This window comes from Myotis brandtii, unplaced genomic scaffold (genome assembly GCF_000412655.1).
Source record: "Myotis brandtii unplaced genomic scaffold, ASM41265v1 scaffold123, whole genome shotgun sequence".
NCBI lineage: Eukaryota > Metazoa > Chordata > Mammalia > Chiroptera > Vespertilionidae > Myotis > Myotis brandtii.
In genome coordinates, this window is record NW_005354291.1 from 7,069,193 (window position 1) to 7,087,094 (window position 17,902).

General features: G+C 35.4%; 1 protein-coding gene and 1 pseudogene across 1 annotated transcript in view; both read right to left on the reverse strand.

The window, feature by feature from the left end:
- THEMIS (thymocyte selection associated) overlaps positions 1-17,902 on the reverse strand; it is a 134,841-nt gene that overhangs the window by 111,885 nt on the left and 5,054 nt on the right. The gene's annotated exons all lie outside the window — the stretch shown is intronic.
- LOC102259351 lies at positions 17,033-17,682 on the reverse strand (annotated as a pseudogene).

A 17,902-nucleotide genomic window follows, 5' to 3' on the forward strand; every position in this document is an offset into this window, starting at 1 on the left:
TGCCCTCCCCCCAGCCTGATCACTCCTAACCACCTCTGCCTCAGACCCACCACCATGGCTTTGTCTGGAAGGATGTCCAGAAGGTCTCCCGGTCTAATTAGCATAGATGCTAAAGCTAAGCTTTCCACTCATTTATTTTCCTTTTAAATCTCCTCATAGAAGAAGAACATGCAGTCAAATGACCAGAAGATGAGCATCAGAAAACAGAAGAGAAAAAAAAAATTATGACTAATCTATCCCTATTAAAAAGAGAACAACACAAAAACTATATCTCTGGGATATTATCAATTTACAGTTAAACAGTAAATAAATTAAAGGTTGATGTAAATAAACATTAACAAACTGTAAGGCTTAAAACATATAATTTTTTCCTTACCTCTCATATGATTTATTTCATTTTTATCACACTAAAATGTGAACAGTATAAACACAGCATTTTAGGTTTGTTTTTATCTTCTTAATTTTTTTCTATTGAAACCCCTTCTCTAGAATCTTGCCTGCTATATAGCAGGCACCTAAAACATTTTTATAGCATTAACAGTTACGATAAAAAATAAGACTGACATGCAATCTAGCTTTAAACAACTCTGCGATTGTATCAGAATCACAATAGAAATCAGAGCAACACTCAAATTAAAATAATTTATGAAGGTTTTAATAAAGGGGCAATTTGCACAGAGGCACAGTCAGTTCTAGGCAACACAAGAAAATAAAAATCCTGATCTCACTGTTCTCCCTCCATTTGATCCTCTGCCAGGTCACCTCACTGGCCAAATTCAATCAGAAGGCGGAGGACAAGGGAGGGGCTGATGCCCACACAGAAGTCACCTCCCAAGTAGAGAGTGAAAATGAAAATCCAGCACACCAAACTTACTGTTCATTATGTAGTGAGAACTATTTTTGCAAGCATGCTAGTGTATCTGATCCTCAAGTTTAGTATATATTTCCCTAACTCCTCTATTTTTTATACTCCTCCCTTAACTACATGTTCATACTTTTCATTAACTCCAATACATAGTGTCAGCCATCACAAATCCTTTGTAGAACAATATGGGATATTAAAAATAATGATAAATCCACAGTGACATTTCCCTCCAATGAATTCAGAATAGTTAATTTCTATGATCCTCATTTGGCAATTTACTACATACTAACATTTTACATCTTCAGTATTATCTCATCCTGTACTTAACTTTTTATGACTTTATAGTTTTTATTACTCCCAATTCAATCTTAAGCTTTATGAAAGAAAATATTGCATTATATTATTACATAACTATAACACATCAACTTTCCTTCTTCATTTATTCAACTTATTTCATTAAAACCTACTACGCATTGGGCATTGTGATTGACAATGGGCATCTAAGATAAAAATGCATAATCTCTCTTCCCCCACAGAAGCACTGTTTTGAAGGGAACAAATAAGCAGATATTGCAACAGATTATTAGACAGATATAATTTAGGAAATTCAGGGCATTGTGGGAGGATATTGGAGGTATTTAATTAAGAAATTACATGGGAAAGAGATTAGGGAAGGATTCCTGGAGGAGATAACAGCTGAGCTGTTTTAAAGAAAGCCTCACAAGATATCAGGACAGGCAGAGGAAATAGTATTTGAAAGGGCACTGCGATATGATACATTCTGGAAATTTCAAGTAGCTAGTTACGTCTCAAATATAAAAAATGGGAAGTGGTAAGAAAGAAGACTAGAGAAGTAGAGAGAGTCTAGATCATGCAGCATCTTTATGAAATAATCAATAGACAAAAATGCCAATAAAAACCTGAAGCAATCTCAAATAAAAGAATCTACATTTTCAGTTATCAGGGTCTAGGAACTAATGTCAATTTAATGAGCAGTCATATGTATCTAGGTGCTTGCTCTCCAAAATCTAGTCTATGGCACCACATGGGAACTCAGAATCTTGGCCAGACCCCAAGCCTGCTGAATCAGAACCTGCATTTTTAACAAGACCCTCAGATGATTCATAAGCACATTAACATTTGGAAAGTGTATAACGGAAATAGTCTCTGTTCTGAGATTGTTGGAGAACGAACCAGGGAAGGAAGAACATGTCCTGTAGAGGAAGCATTCAGTGCCATTAAGGTGAAGGACGTTAAAAATGGAAACAAGGAAAAGATTTTAAGTAGGAAAGTGAAATGGTAAGACTTTTCCTTGTCACATAAAATAGAACATAATGTGCCCTAGCTGGTTTGGCTCTGTGGATAGAATGTCAGCCTGCGGACTGAAGGGTCCCAGGTTTGATTCTAGTCAAGGGCACATGCCCAGGTTTCGGGCTTGATCCCCAGCAGGGGCATGCAAAAGGCAGCCGATCAATGATTCTCTTTCATCTTTGATGTTTCTATTGCTCTCTCCCTCCCTTGCTCTCTGAAATCAATAAAAATATATTTTTAAAAATAAAATAGGACATAATGTAACCTATTTCATTTTACCTGAAGTCTTTTGGTCTTAATTTCAATGCAATGAATGTCTAATTGTGGATCTAATGTATATCAAACTGACTGATTTGGAATGCCATCCTTTTCAAAGACTCCATGGGAATTCAAAATTAAAAGATGAATTCACGTGAGATTACATAACAATTCATAGGAAATAAAAGCCAGAGAATCCTGTGAGGAGAAAATTCTGAGAGTTTTATCAACACACAACATACAAAAAACTTCTGACTTGTTAGGTCTCTTTCCAAGTATGTCTCCCCTTTAGAAAAAAAAATCACTTCTTTCAGTCATAAAAAAGTAGAAGCTAATGAAAATACTAATCTTTAATATTTATCTTTGATTCTTTGCAATTTCTAATTTGCCCAACACTAGAAAGTTATGTTCATGATAGGTGACAAGAACATACCTGAAACTTAAAGGGGATCTGGTACTATATCATCAATATGATGTCTCTTAAAAAATATTTTTTCTCAATAAAATTATAAAATGGTTAACTTTAAAAATAGCCAACTTTCATAATCTCAGGAAAAGCACACATAATATGTATAAATGCCTGTTAAAAATTTGCTGAGATGTGTGTCTGAACTAAGTGTTTGTATATATATAGACATAGATATTAAAATTGTTTTTATTTCATTTTAAGAGGACATGCACTTTGAATATGCAAATCTATTAAATCTTTACAGATGATTCTTTCCAAGTGAGAGCATATGTATTCTGGATAATGCCAAACATCAGAGAAAGCTGGAACAAAGCAGCCTGTTTTCAGTGATCAAACATCGCCCCTGAAGGCTGCAATGAAAGAGCCCTGTGCTTTTGAAATCACCTTCTCTAATGCTACTTTGCTCAACAGAAATGACACATTAATATCCTTTTATGAGCTCATCCCTTATTTGACAATTCATATAAGCAATACTGTAATCACATAAGAAGAGCCAAAACAATTGGTTCAATAGATTTTCTTCTATTTTCTCTACAAAGTTAAAACTGTATGGCAGTCAGGATAGAGGAAACACATCATTTAGAGGTTTGGTGTTTTTTTTTTACTCAAGATGCACCCATTTCCTAAACTCTCCACCTCTTCTTTAGCCATACCAGGCCACTTGTCTCTTTATTTCCTCATCAGTTTGTAAATGAATATCAATTGATCCCGAAGGTTCAGCTATCAATCAATCCTAAAGATTCTGCGCATATTCCTAGTCAAAGCCTTCCTTGAGCCCCACACCTGAGTGAGAATTAATTCCCTCTTCCGTGCTTTAATAGAACTTTGCATGTATCTCCATTATAGACCCTATGTGATAATGATCATAGCCTGCTGGTAGGGCATTATTTTCTAACCACTAATAGTATGTATATTTTAGATTTTATTATGAGTTCCTAGAGAAGCAATATCTCTTAGCTATATATTTATACTTGACCTCATTCACACTGTTAGTAACCAGGTTTTTGTTACTTAGTAGATTCTTAGTGAATGTTGAATTATATCTTAGCTTTACTGTAAAATCACAGTAAATTGTTTTGAATATAGTAGTAGTCTTTCTACATCAGCAGTTTAAAGCACAGTCAACCCAAAGCTTTGGCATGGGTTATATCTTCATTGGGTATATTTAGTATCAAATGTACAAGCATATGTGCGAGTAGCTGGCCATGAATTAACTAGACAAGGAACATTAGGGTAGGTAATTCTACAATATGAATATCTACTTAAGTTTGTCACTTTGCAACTATGGTGACCATTTTTATACTGCTGGACTTGAGGGTGAAATGAAATGATGAAATGAAATAATCTGAAATAGTTTGGAGGACTTAAGAAATTACACCTGTAAAGTTTGCTGGCTATTGTATTATAGTGTTTATAGCACCACATCATATTGGTGTTGCTAACAGAGTTGTATTTTTACTCCTCATAAATAGGTATGATTATTCTTTAGAAGGCAGGGAAAAATAGCAAACATGAAACAATAAGTTTTCAGCTTTACTAGAGGTAGATTCAACTACTTAGATATTGGATATAACTTAGAGAGGTATATCTGAACATTAATAGGAAACGATCTTTCAAGGTCATAGAGACTAGCTTACTCCACATCAAAAATATCAATATAAAGACAGTAAAACAGTGGCATTAGATAGGAAGAAAAATGTCCACACTGAGAAGAACTAAGATAGAAACTCTCTTACCTCTAAGAATACAGAGTTCTTCTTATAAGTTGGGGATTTAAGTGGTATTTGGAAAGTCAAGCTTAAAGACAAAAATGTGCTAGAGACTTCAGTGAATGTTGGTAAGTCTTGAAAAGTCTGAGTATGGGGAAGCTATGAAAGCCACAACGAGTTAAAAAGTCTGAGTCTGAGAGTGACTAAAGCAGATTAAAATAGTAGGGAGACCAGAAACTAGAAAATTCCTAATTTCACAAACACCCTGAAGCACATGCCATTTAAATGTTTTAATGGTCAACGAAGAAAGATTCAGTTTTACATACCAGCTAAAAACTTGATGTTTGCTTAATGGCAGAACCAATTTAATAGAGTAAATAAAACTGTGTTAAGAGGGTTTGCAAGTTGGTATTATGATAGAAGTCAACATTGTGGCTTTGTGTTAATAATTATCAGAACAAAGGGATGTGGGATGTGTGAGTATGAAATGAATATCCCTCCTACACATCTACGAAACATTTCCTTATAATGGTGGAACAAATCAGTGGTTCTGCATCTCCTGACACTATTAATTAACCACATTTCACTAAAACTTTAACCATTAAAATGCCAACATAAATAATAATTTCTTATATGAACGATGTTGCATTGGAAGTTTGGTTTATTGTTTTAGGAAGGACTTGATTTTTATATACTTTATATAATTTTTATATAATTTTATACACTTTAATATACTTGCCTATGTTTTATATCCTTACTGTTAAATAAAGCTACTATAGACCACTATTGCCATTTAAAATAGTAAACCTGGTAAGACAGGAAAATATAAAAATCTTAGAAGAATCCACAGGGAGCAAAATATCAGACATATGTTGTAGCAATATCTTTACCGATACAGCAAAAGAAACCATCAACAAAACAACAAGAAAGCCCACTGCCTGGGAGAACATATTTGCCATTATATCTGATAAGGGTCTAATCTCCAAAATATATAGGGAACTCATACATCTTAACAAAAGGAAGATAAACAATCCAATCAAAAAATGGGCAAAGGACCTAAATGGACACTTTTCAAAAGAGGACATTCAGAAGCCCAAGGGACATATGAAAACATGCTCAAAGTCACTCATCATCCGAGAGATGCAAATCAAAACAACAATGAGGTACCATCTCACACTTGTCAGAATGGCTATCATCAACAAATCAACAAACGACAAGTGCTGGCGAGGATGTGGAGAAAAAGGAATCCTCATGCACTGCTGGTGGGAATGCAGACTGGTGCAGCAACTGTGGAAAACAGTATGGAGTTTCCTCAAAAAATTAAAAATGGAACTCTCCTTTGACCCAGTGATGCCACTTCTAGGAATATATCCCAAGAAAACAGAAACACCAATCAGAAAGGATATATGCACTCCTATGTTCATAGCATCACAATTTACCATAGCTAAGATTTGGAAACAGCCTAAGGCCCATCAGCAGATAAGTGGATTAAATAACAGTGTTACATCTACACAATGGAATACTAGCTGCTATAAAAAAGAAAGAACTCTTACCATTCGCAACAGCACGGATGAACATGGAGAGCATGATGCTAAGCAAAATAAGCCAGTTGGAGGAAGATAAATATCACATGATCTCACTCATTCGTGGAATATAATGAACAACATAAACTGATGAACAAAAATAGATCCAGAGACAGAGAAGCATTGAACAGATCGTCAAACCTCAGAGGGAAGGTGGGGTAGGGTAGGGCGGAGAGATAAGAGATCAACCAAAAGACTTGTATGTTTGCATATAAGCATAACCAATGGACACAGACACTAGAGGAGGTTAGAGCATGTGCTGGGGGGAGAGGGGAGTGGCCGGGAGAGGTCAATGGGGGGAAAACGAGACATATGTAATACTTTAAACGATAAAGAATAAAAAAAAAGTAAACCTGTTCTCTACATCTATTTAATGACTGAATATACTGGTTGAATTGATTATACGTGGGCTCCCATGTACTATAATGTGTTTATCCAATGCATAAAAAGTAAAGCATCACCATATTATAAATTTTCTCTAAGTTCATTAGTACTGAACACTTCATTAACTATTCTGCTTATGAAATATAGTTTAAAAATTGAGAGTAAAGGTTTAGAAACACATAGGAATTTTGAAGTTATTTTATGCCCACTGAATTAAATAATAAAAATGTTTGTGTTTTCTATGTCTTTATTTTTAAATTTTTATTTTTATAAAATTTTATTTTAAGTTTTTTAAAAATATATTTTTATTGATTTCAGAGAGGAAGGGAGAGGGAGAGAGCAATAGAAACATCAATGATGAGAGAAAATCATTGATTGGCCTCACGCATGCCCCCTACTGGGGATCGAGCCCACAATCTGGGCATGTGCCCTTGACTGGAATTGAACCCAGGACCCTTCAGTCTGCAGGCTGAGGCTCTATCCACTGAGCAAAACCAGCTAGGGCTATAAAATTTTATTTTTATTGTATTTTAATAAAGTACCAGTTGTGATAGATTGGGAAAAGAAAATAAATTGGACCTTCACCATAGATAGCTTGAGAAGGGCCTTCCTAAAGCATTCATTACAAATGAATGACCTCAGTCAGTGCAGGGAAATGGGACCTAGTTTGAGGGAGTTAGAGATTAGAGTAACATTTGAACATACTGAAAAAAAAAGTTCTAATTTAATACACAAAGTCTTAATCAATATTATTAAATCATCTACCTCAGTGTCACCAGCACCTTGGGTGCCCTGGCTAAAAGACAGGAATTTTAATCAACTTGACAGTAATAGTTCTAATTGCAAATTATTACATTAGCATTCTGATTTGTACATTATGTTCTTCTAAGTTGTATGAGGCAGTGCTTGAGCCTAATTGACCACAGATGCTTTGAATTGTTAGAGTTACCTACACAAGCTGAAGTCCAAACCACAAACAGGTAGAATCCCTAGGAAATGAATTCAATGAGTTCTATCTAACTGGTGTGTCAGTTATTCTCCATGACAGAGAGTATATTCTACCATTTTCCCCTCCCATCACTAATCATCCATGGACATTTCCAGCTGAATCCAGATGAGACCTAATAATCCTCTTCAACATAAAGTTCCAGGTGACTATCCATTGGTTGAAGAGGGCATGCCAGTAGACATATATTTTCCTAACCTCTTTCATCCCAGACCTGAAGCTGAAGAAGCTGGCAACCTAGAAATGCTAATGGGTTCAGATAAAATAAAATTTTAAGAAAGCTCCAACAAATATTGTTCTCTCTAGCCAAAGGAATAGGAAAGGAACAGTCTAGTAGGACAGAAAACTTTTTATTAGTAATCACACTACTTGAGCCAAAACCACAGAAAAAAAAATCTGGTTCCACAACCACCCACACCAGGAAAGGCTGAGTGAGAGCCCTTAGAATTCCACCCTTGATGTGTGTAATAAAATACTCATCCACCCCTTGCTTGAGTGGTGTCAGAAAAGGTAGAGTTGAGAGATGAGATGTGCATCTTTGTTTTTTGTGTTTTGTTTTGTTTTTGTTAATCCTCATCTGAGAATATTTCCCATTGAATTTTATAGAGAGTAGAAGGGAGTTCGAGAGCGAGAGAGAGAGAGAGAGAGAGAGAGAGAGAGGAACATCAATGTAGGAGAGACATATCAATTGGTTGCCTCCTACACAAACTAGGGATTAGGTTTGCAACCAAGGTATGAGCCTTGACTGGAATGGAACCTGGGACCCTTTGACTGGAATGGAACCTGGGATTCTTTGAAAAGATCAATGAAATTAAGAAGCCATTAGCAACTTTGAAGAAGAAAAAGACACAAATTACCAATAAGAGGGGAAAAATCCAGAGGATATGATATGTAATTTCACAATTTTAGTGAAATGAACCAATTTCTTCAAGCAAAAAAACAAACAAAAAAATGCAAAACAACAACAAAACACACACACATAAAAACACACACACACAAACCCCCCACAATATATCACAACTCACCAAATATAAAATGAATAACTGGCTCAGTACTAGAAATATTGAGAAAATTAATCATAATTACAGATGGAGGCAAACTGGGTAAAGGCTACGTGGGATCTCTTTGTATTATTGTTTATAATTTTGTGTGAATCTGCAATCATCTCAAAACAAACATTTCATTTAAATATATAAGTGTGTATGTGCTACAGTGCAGTTTTTCACACTAGTGACATACTGAGAAAGTCTGAGACAAACACAGAAACACTTGCGGACAAGGTAAAGCAGAAACATCCTGAGGAAAATTCATAACCACCAAACAGCAGCAAGTCCTTAGGAGAGCCAGGACAGCAGAGATAGAGGTGGAGGCAGTGGATTATACTGATACCCGAGAAGCTGTGAGCCACTTCCCAACTTTGGGACTCCCAGAAGAACTCCAGCAGCAATGTCCAATAGAACATTATGCAATGATGGACATATTATAATTATAATTAAAATGTGACCTAACGGACACATTTGAAATGTAACTAATCTGAGGAACTCAATATTAAATTTACTTATTTTAATTAATTTAAATAGCCACATAAGGCTACTGGCTACTGTATTGAACAGCATTTCTTTTTATCTACCAGAAGGAAAAAAATGGAAGCTTAGATGAGAGCCTAGACTAGAGCTTCATAGCTTGGGTAATTTCAGCATCCTTGTATCACCTTGATTGTCCTCTCATGCTAATGAAGTCGGTGACAAACAACTTAAAGTATAATGTCTTACATATGTAGTAGTTGATGTGTGATTGTGGCCCAACAGGGTCAATCTAGATGGCTGGTTATTAATATTAATGAAAAGGGCATTCCAGAAAGTACAAACATCACTTTTCAGATGTAAACAAATTAGCATGTGTTTAAGGATTATCTGACATCTAGTGTTTTTCCAAGATGATCTGATTACAAAATAAAAAGTCAATGGTTGGAGAGAATTTAAGGAAAGTGGATTCAAACCTAAGGCAGTATAGTGCTATTGTTCTAAGAAAGTCCTAATAGCAGTTTACAGGGCAACAAAGGCCGCTAGGGGAACTGAAATGTGCTGCCATATGCTACAGTGAGAGACCCAGGGAATGATGGCTTACTCAGATGTGGAAATATTGAGAAGACAACACCATGCTCAGGTCTTGATATATCGTTCCTAATGTCAAATGGCCATTTGGAAACCGAGATGGTCCTATCCAGTTTCTCTTAAACAACTGTTTGCCAACAGCCTGCACCAAAATGAACTGGGCACAATTTAAAAATAAAGGTTCTTGGGCTATACTCCAGAAATTCTAAATCAGATTCACCACGGTACAACCCAGGAATTGGTGCTTTTTTTAAAAGCTCCCCAGTAGATTCCAAAGTTTACTGAGCTTTGAGAACTACTGTTACAAATCACTAAATAGGTAGAGAAGTCAGGACAATACATATAAACCTGGAAAATCATACAAATTCAGGATTAGTTAAAACTATAAGGGTAAAAACAAAACAAAAGCAACTCCATGGATATACAAGCTCCACTAAAAGTGAGAAAAATAGAGCATCTGTGACACATGTGAAGATAAATGTTTAATATTATAATGTGCATGTCATTTACTTAAAATACTTCAGCACAAAAGTGAGATACATAAGTAGGTTGTTCAATTGTTTTAACCTATAGCCCTGGGAAAGAGATAAAGAAAATGCCAACATTTGCAGTACACTAATCAGAAATATAAACCCAGATGACTAGTTAACACACAAAAGGTTATTTAGAAGTGTATATATACTTTTATTAAAAAATATTTTTATTGATTTTAAAGAGGAAAGGAGAGGGAGAGAGAGATAGAAACATCAATGATGAAGAGAATCATTGATCAGCTGCTTCCTGCACACCCCATACTGGGGATAGAAACCCAGGCATGTGCCCTGACTGGGAATTCAATCTGTAACTTCCTGGACCGTAGGTTGACATTTAACCACCGCGCCACATTGGCCGCACCATATATACTCTTAAAACAACTACCACAATTATCACCTACATTTATTTCCTATTAACACAAAAGTGTTTTTATTACCATAATGGATATTAATATGAAGGCTCCATTGGTGAAGTGAGCGGTGTTCAAAATTTGTTGATTAGTTCCAAACATTACATAGGCGCTCCTGTTCTTGCAAAGGAGTATAAGAATCTAGTGAGTCCAATATAAACCCCATGCTTTACAGCCCTGGTTCAGCTGCTGATCCAAAGCAAGTTCGTTGTCTGACTAGAAGGGTAACTGGATCCTGCTGCTGGGATATTGCTGCAGAAGTCTCCAATGAGCCTTCCATGTAAGGTCCTGTCAGAGCATCGAAACAAACAGCTGGGATGAAGTCAAGTTGACACCCAGGGCATATAACTGTCTTCCTGTCTGCTTGCAAATTAATGTTTTACATCTGTCAACATTTGATCTAAGGTTTTCGTTCATTCCATGAGACCATGTGCTTCCATGGAATGAAGGCTATCAATGTCTACCAAAACAAACAAACAAACAAAAACTAATAATGGTGAATGACCTAATTAGTTCTGGTCAGTTTGCAACAAAAGTCATTTTCTCCAGAAAGTTTGGCATGATTTTTTGTAGCTTTTCTTAATAAGTAGGATGAAATTAATGTTCATCAATAGGTTACATTAATAAATAGGAGCTAAAAAAAATAGGAGCTGCTGAGCTTTACTGAGCAGCAAGCCTGTGGTTTTTTAAAAACATGGTGCTGACTTGAATAATTCAGCTTTGTTTTTCAAAGGAACCTGTTTAGAAAAGCAACCAGCATGAAGGCCCACAATAAAAAAGCAAAACTACAGGTCACTTGTCAGATGAATGGCACCTATCCGTTGTTAATTTCACTGTCAAATTTTTAATGAGAACTTGCTACTGAATGGCTTACTGTTCCAAGTAAGAAACCACTCTTAATGGCAGAAATTAAAATTTCATTCTTCAGTCTTCTGTGGTAAAGCACTCATTTAAGCTTTAAAAGTATGTGTTACACAATAGGAAGTAGTTTATTAAATGTCCAAAAAAAGTCTTCTTCAAAATAGTGTTATTTCTATATTGAGGGGGAAAAAAAGTGTTCCCTTAGGTACATTATCTGAAAATTTATAGTTGACCAAAACTATATCAATCCGGGAATAAGTACATAACCTGTTGAATGTGTTTATGTAGAGCAGGTCATGATATCTTTGTAAGTGTTACGTTTGACTTCATGAGAAAGCCTTGACTTCTTTGAGAAGGCCATGGTGATTTAATGATCTTGGGTGCTGCAAATTCAGCATGCTGCCAGGTATTAGGCAGCCACTCACTGTTAGCAGAATAAATGAATACACTTGGAAATTTATTTGTTCATTTTATTTTTTATCTACTTCCTTATATTAAGTATCATTAAGAAAGGTAATTTTTGATCCTGTTATTAGGACAAGTAAGTGTTCTCTTTACTAATAATCGGTGAATGAAAAAATTGCATAAAAACGTGATTTTAAATAGGTCTCTGCCTCTATAAAATGAGGTTACTTTTATTTATCTAGAATGTTGTCTCATTCTAAAATGAGTAGATTGACTAGAAATGTAGAAAATTACTTTTTAAAACAATGGACAAATTATGTGTGTTGGGGGGGAGAAATTGGAACATTTTTATAATTGTCAAGATTTTATAAAGTCTTTGAGCATGCTATATCATTGCTGATTTAAAATTACTGTAATAGCCGAAACCGGTTTGGCTTGGTGGATAGGGCGTCGGCCTGTGGACTAAAAGGTCCCAGGTTCAATTCCGGTCAAGGGCATATACCTGGGTGGTGGGCACATCCTCAGTAGGAGATGTGCAGGAGGCAGCTGATCGATGTTTCTCTCTCATCGATGTTTCTAACTCTCTATCTCTCTCCCTTCCTCTCTGTAAAAAATCAATAAAATATATTAAAAAAATAAAATTAAAATAAAATAAAATTACTGTAATAAATACATACACTATTTACATAGGAACATTTAAATTAATAACTATGTTACTAATGTTCAAAATCAAAGGGGTTTCTGTTAATGAGTTAATTCAAAACACATGATTTGATTTCAGGAGTTCTGGAAAAATTGTTTTAAATGTGCTTTAAGCTTTTTCTGATGACAATAGAAAAGTAAAAAAAAAATGTTCTTTGGTCTGTGGTTTCAAATTCACACATTTATGGGGCAGGTGTTATTCCCTTAACTGATACAAATGCTGACTCATTAAAACCAACCTTTCTAACTTAGAGTAAAGCTCTTGAAATCTAATTTGTCTTTATAAGAATCAGAATATTTGAGAGTTAATTTTATTACATAAATTAAGAGAAAACTTGCCTCAATTTCTAATAAATTATTTTTCTTTAAAATAACAACATCTTGTTAATATATGACTGTCTATTCCCATTTACAAAGTATTATTTCATGTGAAAAATGTATATTTTATTTAAGTAAATTTCAACTCACGGCTTTTGCTAGAATCTTAGTTCTAAAAAAGTGCAATGATTATAAATTTTTATTAGGAATAAAACTAAGTAGATGCTCCAATTAAAATGTAATGTTTTTCCATTCAAGAGTTTGAATATTGCATCAAAGACACACATTTCTCAAAATAATTTTTCATACCTTTTTACACATTATTTGAAGTTACTTTCATTTTCAAGACTTACTCATTTAGTAGTGCCTAACAAATGTATTAATATCATAATATACAAACATATAAACTAATATACATAAGGCAAAAGTTTTAATTTTCTTTTCCTTTAATAAATGCTGTTCCATGTTAAATAAATGACCAATAATTTGTATCTATTAAAATAAATTTAGGTAATTAAGTTTCCTAACCAAAATGTTTATTTCACGGCACTGGAAATCTAGCAGCCAATAAAAAAATGTAATTGTTATTTAATCTCTTGCTCCATCTTTTCTGTATAGTAGTACTTATTTAATGAAAAAGATATATGAATAATCTGTTTACATGATTATATGCAAAAACATATGCTGCCCTCCACGTTTTAACTTTGTGTTGAACAGTCAAGTTTGGTACTTAACAACAAATGAGTTAGAAATATTTAAGTGTAAATCCTCTACTTATAGAAATACATAATGTACTCCATTGTACAAAAATGTCTTCATTATAGAACATCTCCACTGTAGTAAATAACACAAATTTTTTCTGGCAGTTATTGTCTCCTACAGCTTTTGAAAATAATATAGCTGAAATTACTCTTAGTTAAACATTTTTTGCTTGTTCTTAATGTACCTACTTTGAGCATTTTCCTAAAATAAGGCCTGCTTGAACTAAATTTTACGGAAACAAACTATTTCATTCAAGCACACACACACACACACACAATGCTCTAAACTTTAGTGCAATGCTTGTATGTCTTAAAACTTGAAATATTTTGATTCTTATTTCTTAAAATATAATATTTAATTACATTGAAAAAGTAACTTCTTATTGATCTGTAGTATATGGTCTAAAGACATTCTAGGAGTCAAATTATACATTATCTGAAGTAACAGGTCTTAGATAAATGGTTCAAAAAAATCAACATCATTTAAAACAAGTTTATGCCTTAAAATGTAGTCACGAATATAATTTTTACATATTACCAAATCAGTATGATTCCAATATATATTTCTAAAATGAACATTTAAGTTTTCCAAATTTTATTCTGTCATTTTAGTGCTAACCATATGTCACTGACACAAACAGAGCAAATTTAGATTTATTTAATAAAACATTATTAATTTTAAGTTAGGAATATAACAAGTTTTACTTAATTTTAGAGCTTATATATAAAGTTTTCAAATTTTAACATCTGTGAACTTAAGTTGTCCTGAATTTCAATCTGTGAAGCTCAACAGAACATGTCATAAACATGTAAAAGATTCTGCTATAGAAATTAATGCTTATCTTTAATAAATCTTTATAAACATATACTCACATAGAGAAATATTACTTCTGTTTTAGCTGAAATTTCTTTTTAAAAAATGTGACAGACCATATTTCATTAGACTTTTACATAATTTCATTCGTCTTGAGTCTATAATGAACAAGTATCAATATTGTAAATATATGTAAAAAAGTGAAAGAATGTTTTTGTTTTGTCTTAATATTTAAAGCCTATAAAATATGAGTAAATACACATTGAATACAATGTTATAATTTTCAAAATTGCCATGATTTTAGTACCATGTTCAAAGCTGATTAAATTAAGCCTGATGAAAACTAAATTCAATTGGCCATAAAATAATTATGTTGACATTAAAATAGGCATTATTTGTTGCCATATGAACTTTTATAGATGCAACAAATCCTTAAAGATCATGTTCATATAATACAGAATTTACTAAGTATTATTATTCAATATACTTATTCAGCCAGCTTCCAAGTTAATACTTCCATATCATACTTGTCAAATTGCAATTGTAATCAGTAATAAGTTATTAAAAGACAAAAAAATGTGTAACTAGTACTAGTTATTTCTTGTTCATGTTTACTTTAGCAACCCAATTTGTATAGTCAAATTACCATCAATAAATTGTTTTAATATTTCTTAAAAACATTGATGGTTCTATAATGATAGGGTTCACTATAGAATTTTATAAACCCTTCAGGTGAGCAAAGTAAACCTTACTATAAGTTTACTATAAGTTTTAAACATGGGGCATATGTAGGTGATATGGCAAATAGGTGATCTTAAAAATGGAAATAGTAATAATCTCAAGATATTGCCAGGGATTAAATTTCTCTACGAATATAGTAAGTTAAGTAATTTTAAAAGATTAAATATATGTGAAATAATGAATTTATATATAGATGAGCATATATAAAGCATTATTTAGTTACATATGTTATATTAGATATATTCACATATATTTATCTATAGACATACACATTATATAAATACTAGAGGCCCAGTGCACGAAATTCGTGCACAGGAAGGGGGTGGGTCCCTCAGCCCAGCCTGCACCCTCTCGCAATCCAGGACCTTTAGGGGGATGTCTAACTGCCAGTTTGGGCCTGATCCCACGGACATCCCTCTCACAATCTGGAACTGCTGGCTCCTAACCACTCGCCTGCCTGCCTGATTTTACCCCTAAAACTCAAGCTTCTTCTTTTTTTATTTTTAATATTTGTATTTCTTCTTTATTTTTTATTTTAAAATTCAAGCTTCTTGAGAACACAAGGCGTTTAACATTGTTTCACATCCCTTACAGAGAACTAAGGATGGTAAACACAGCAAATACTTAATACTTATGGGCTTCTATACAAACACTTTCCAACCAGGAATGTTTTAATAGGAGAGTCTCCAAAAACTTGAAATGGAAAACCTAAAAGTAGAGTGCTCAGATTTCAGACATCAGATGCTATTAGCAGGATTTCTATCCCAATTAAACTCTAATTCTGAGCTCTCAACAGTCTGGACAAACTGTCCTTCAATATCTCCAAAGTTTTTTTTGTTTGTTTTGTTTTTTGTGATTCCAAAATAGAGATTTATTTATTAAGCATTATTTAGTGTTTGCATAAAAATCACCAATTGTTCCTCATTGGGTTTTTAACACACATGAATTCTTTGGGGGTCCTCTATTCACCCCAACACTTTCAAAATACAGCTCTTGTTAGTGCCAGGAAGGACAGTTAAGGCAGCGAGGTGTTTCCTTGGGTCTCGGCATCGGGAGGCTCGTGGTCTCCCCTCTGAGAGAACACACATGATAGGTAGTTTGTTAGGTGGGGTAGGCTGTCCTTGAAGAAAATACTTATGCAGAAGAATTCAAGTTCAGTCATCTGTGGTCAGTTACTCCTACCTGATAGCTTTAAAATAAAGTCCCCTTGGGCAAGGTCATCAAAGGCTTGCTGGTTGTTTTCAACTATAAAAAACTGTCTGGAAAAAGACAGTAGGAAAGAGCAGGGTCTATACTGACAGCGCTGTGACGCTGGACTGTGCAACCACAGAAGAGCACACAGCAGTCTGCTTTAAAAAAAAAATCCTATATAATTTCAAATCAGACTCCTCGTGGTCCTTACACGACCTGAAACATCACTGCACCAGAGCCTCATTTTTAAGATGAGGTGTATGCCAGGGCTCCCCCAGGGTCACGCACCAGGTGGGGGGACGGGGACAGAAAACCCTAGGACTTGACTTATTAGCAACATTAACTGATTTTTATCACACTGCAATGAAGGCAGTCAGTCTGTGCTGCCGTGAAATTAAACGTGATTCTGAAGAAGGGTGGTTATTTATTGCTCTGTTAGGAGAGACCCCAAAAATGACTTTTCAGAAACCAGAGCTGTCCCCTGCAACCCCAGCCAGATTCTGGGCTGCTCTTGGGGATGCAAGCCAAAGCAGCCTGTCAGCTTGCTTCACAGTGATTCTGGCTTGTCTGTTTCTGAGTGCCAGCCACTGGGCACACCTATACCTTGTAGTTGAGCTCAGCGTTCATCTTGGTGTACATCTCGTAGATGGCGTCAATGGTGGCCGTGTAGTTGACCAGGAACAGGCGGACCTTCTCCAGGCATCCTCCTCCGTCACATTCTGGCCCTTAGAGAGCACTTTGAGGAAGTCGGACTTGTAGGGTGCAGCATACAGTGCTGCCTGGAAGATCTTCTGCACGATCCAGCCGTGGTACTTCTTGAGCGCCATCTCGCAGGCCTTGGTGGCATTGACGCAGATGAGGTTAGAGTGGCTCTCCTCCCGCTCCCTGTCGCAGATGCTCTGCAGGAAGACCTAGATGAAGCAGAGGCCCCTTTTCAGCCACATTAGCGCCAGCATGGCCCCCACTTTGGGCCACTCTGCTCTATACATTTCCTTCTTTGCCTCCAGGATATTCTGCAGGGTCCAGAACTTGGCTGGGTTGGTGTTGTACACAGCTTTGGTTTTTGTGATGTTACCACTTATATCTGCCTTGATGGACATAAACACTGGGGACCCAAGGCAACTGAAGAAGGGCAGCAGGTGGGACACCGCCTCCAGGAAGGGCCGGGTCTCGATCTGCTTGTCTGTAGACAGCGGCTTCAGCAGGTGCTCGGCCAGCAGCGCCATTTTGGGGTCGAGGCCAGTGGTGATGCCATTTTCTAATTGAATCTTCCTTTTCCTTCCTCGGCACACTCCAAACCTACTCTGGACGGACTACCCCAACCCCGCAGACCCTTGAGAACTTCCCTCCTATTTCTTTGACTTTTCCCCATCAAACTCACACCCCATCGTGTTGCCTAGGGGTGAGGGGCTGTGGTGGTTCTGGTCTAACAGTCGTTATGGTCGTGATGCCGTTATGGTCACTGGC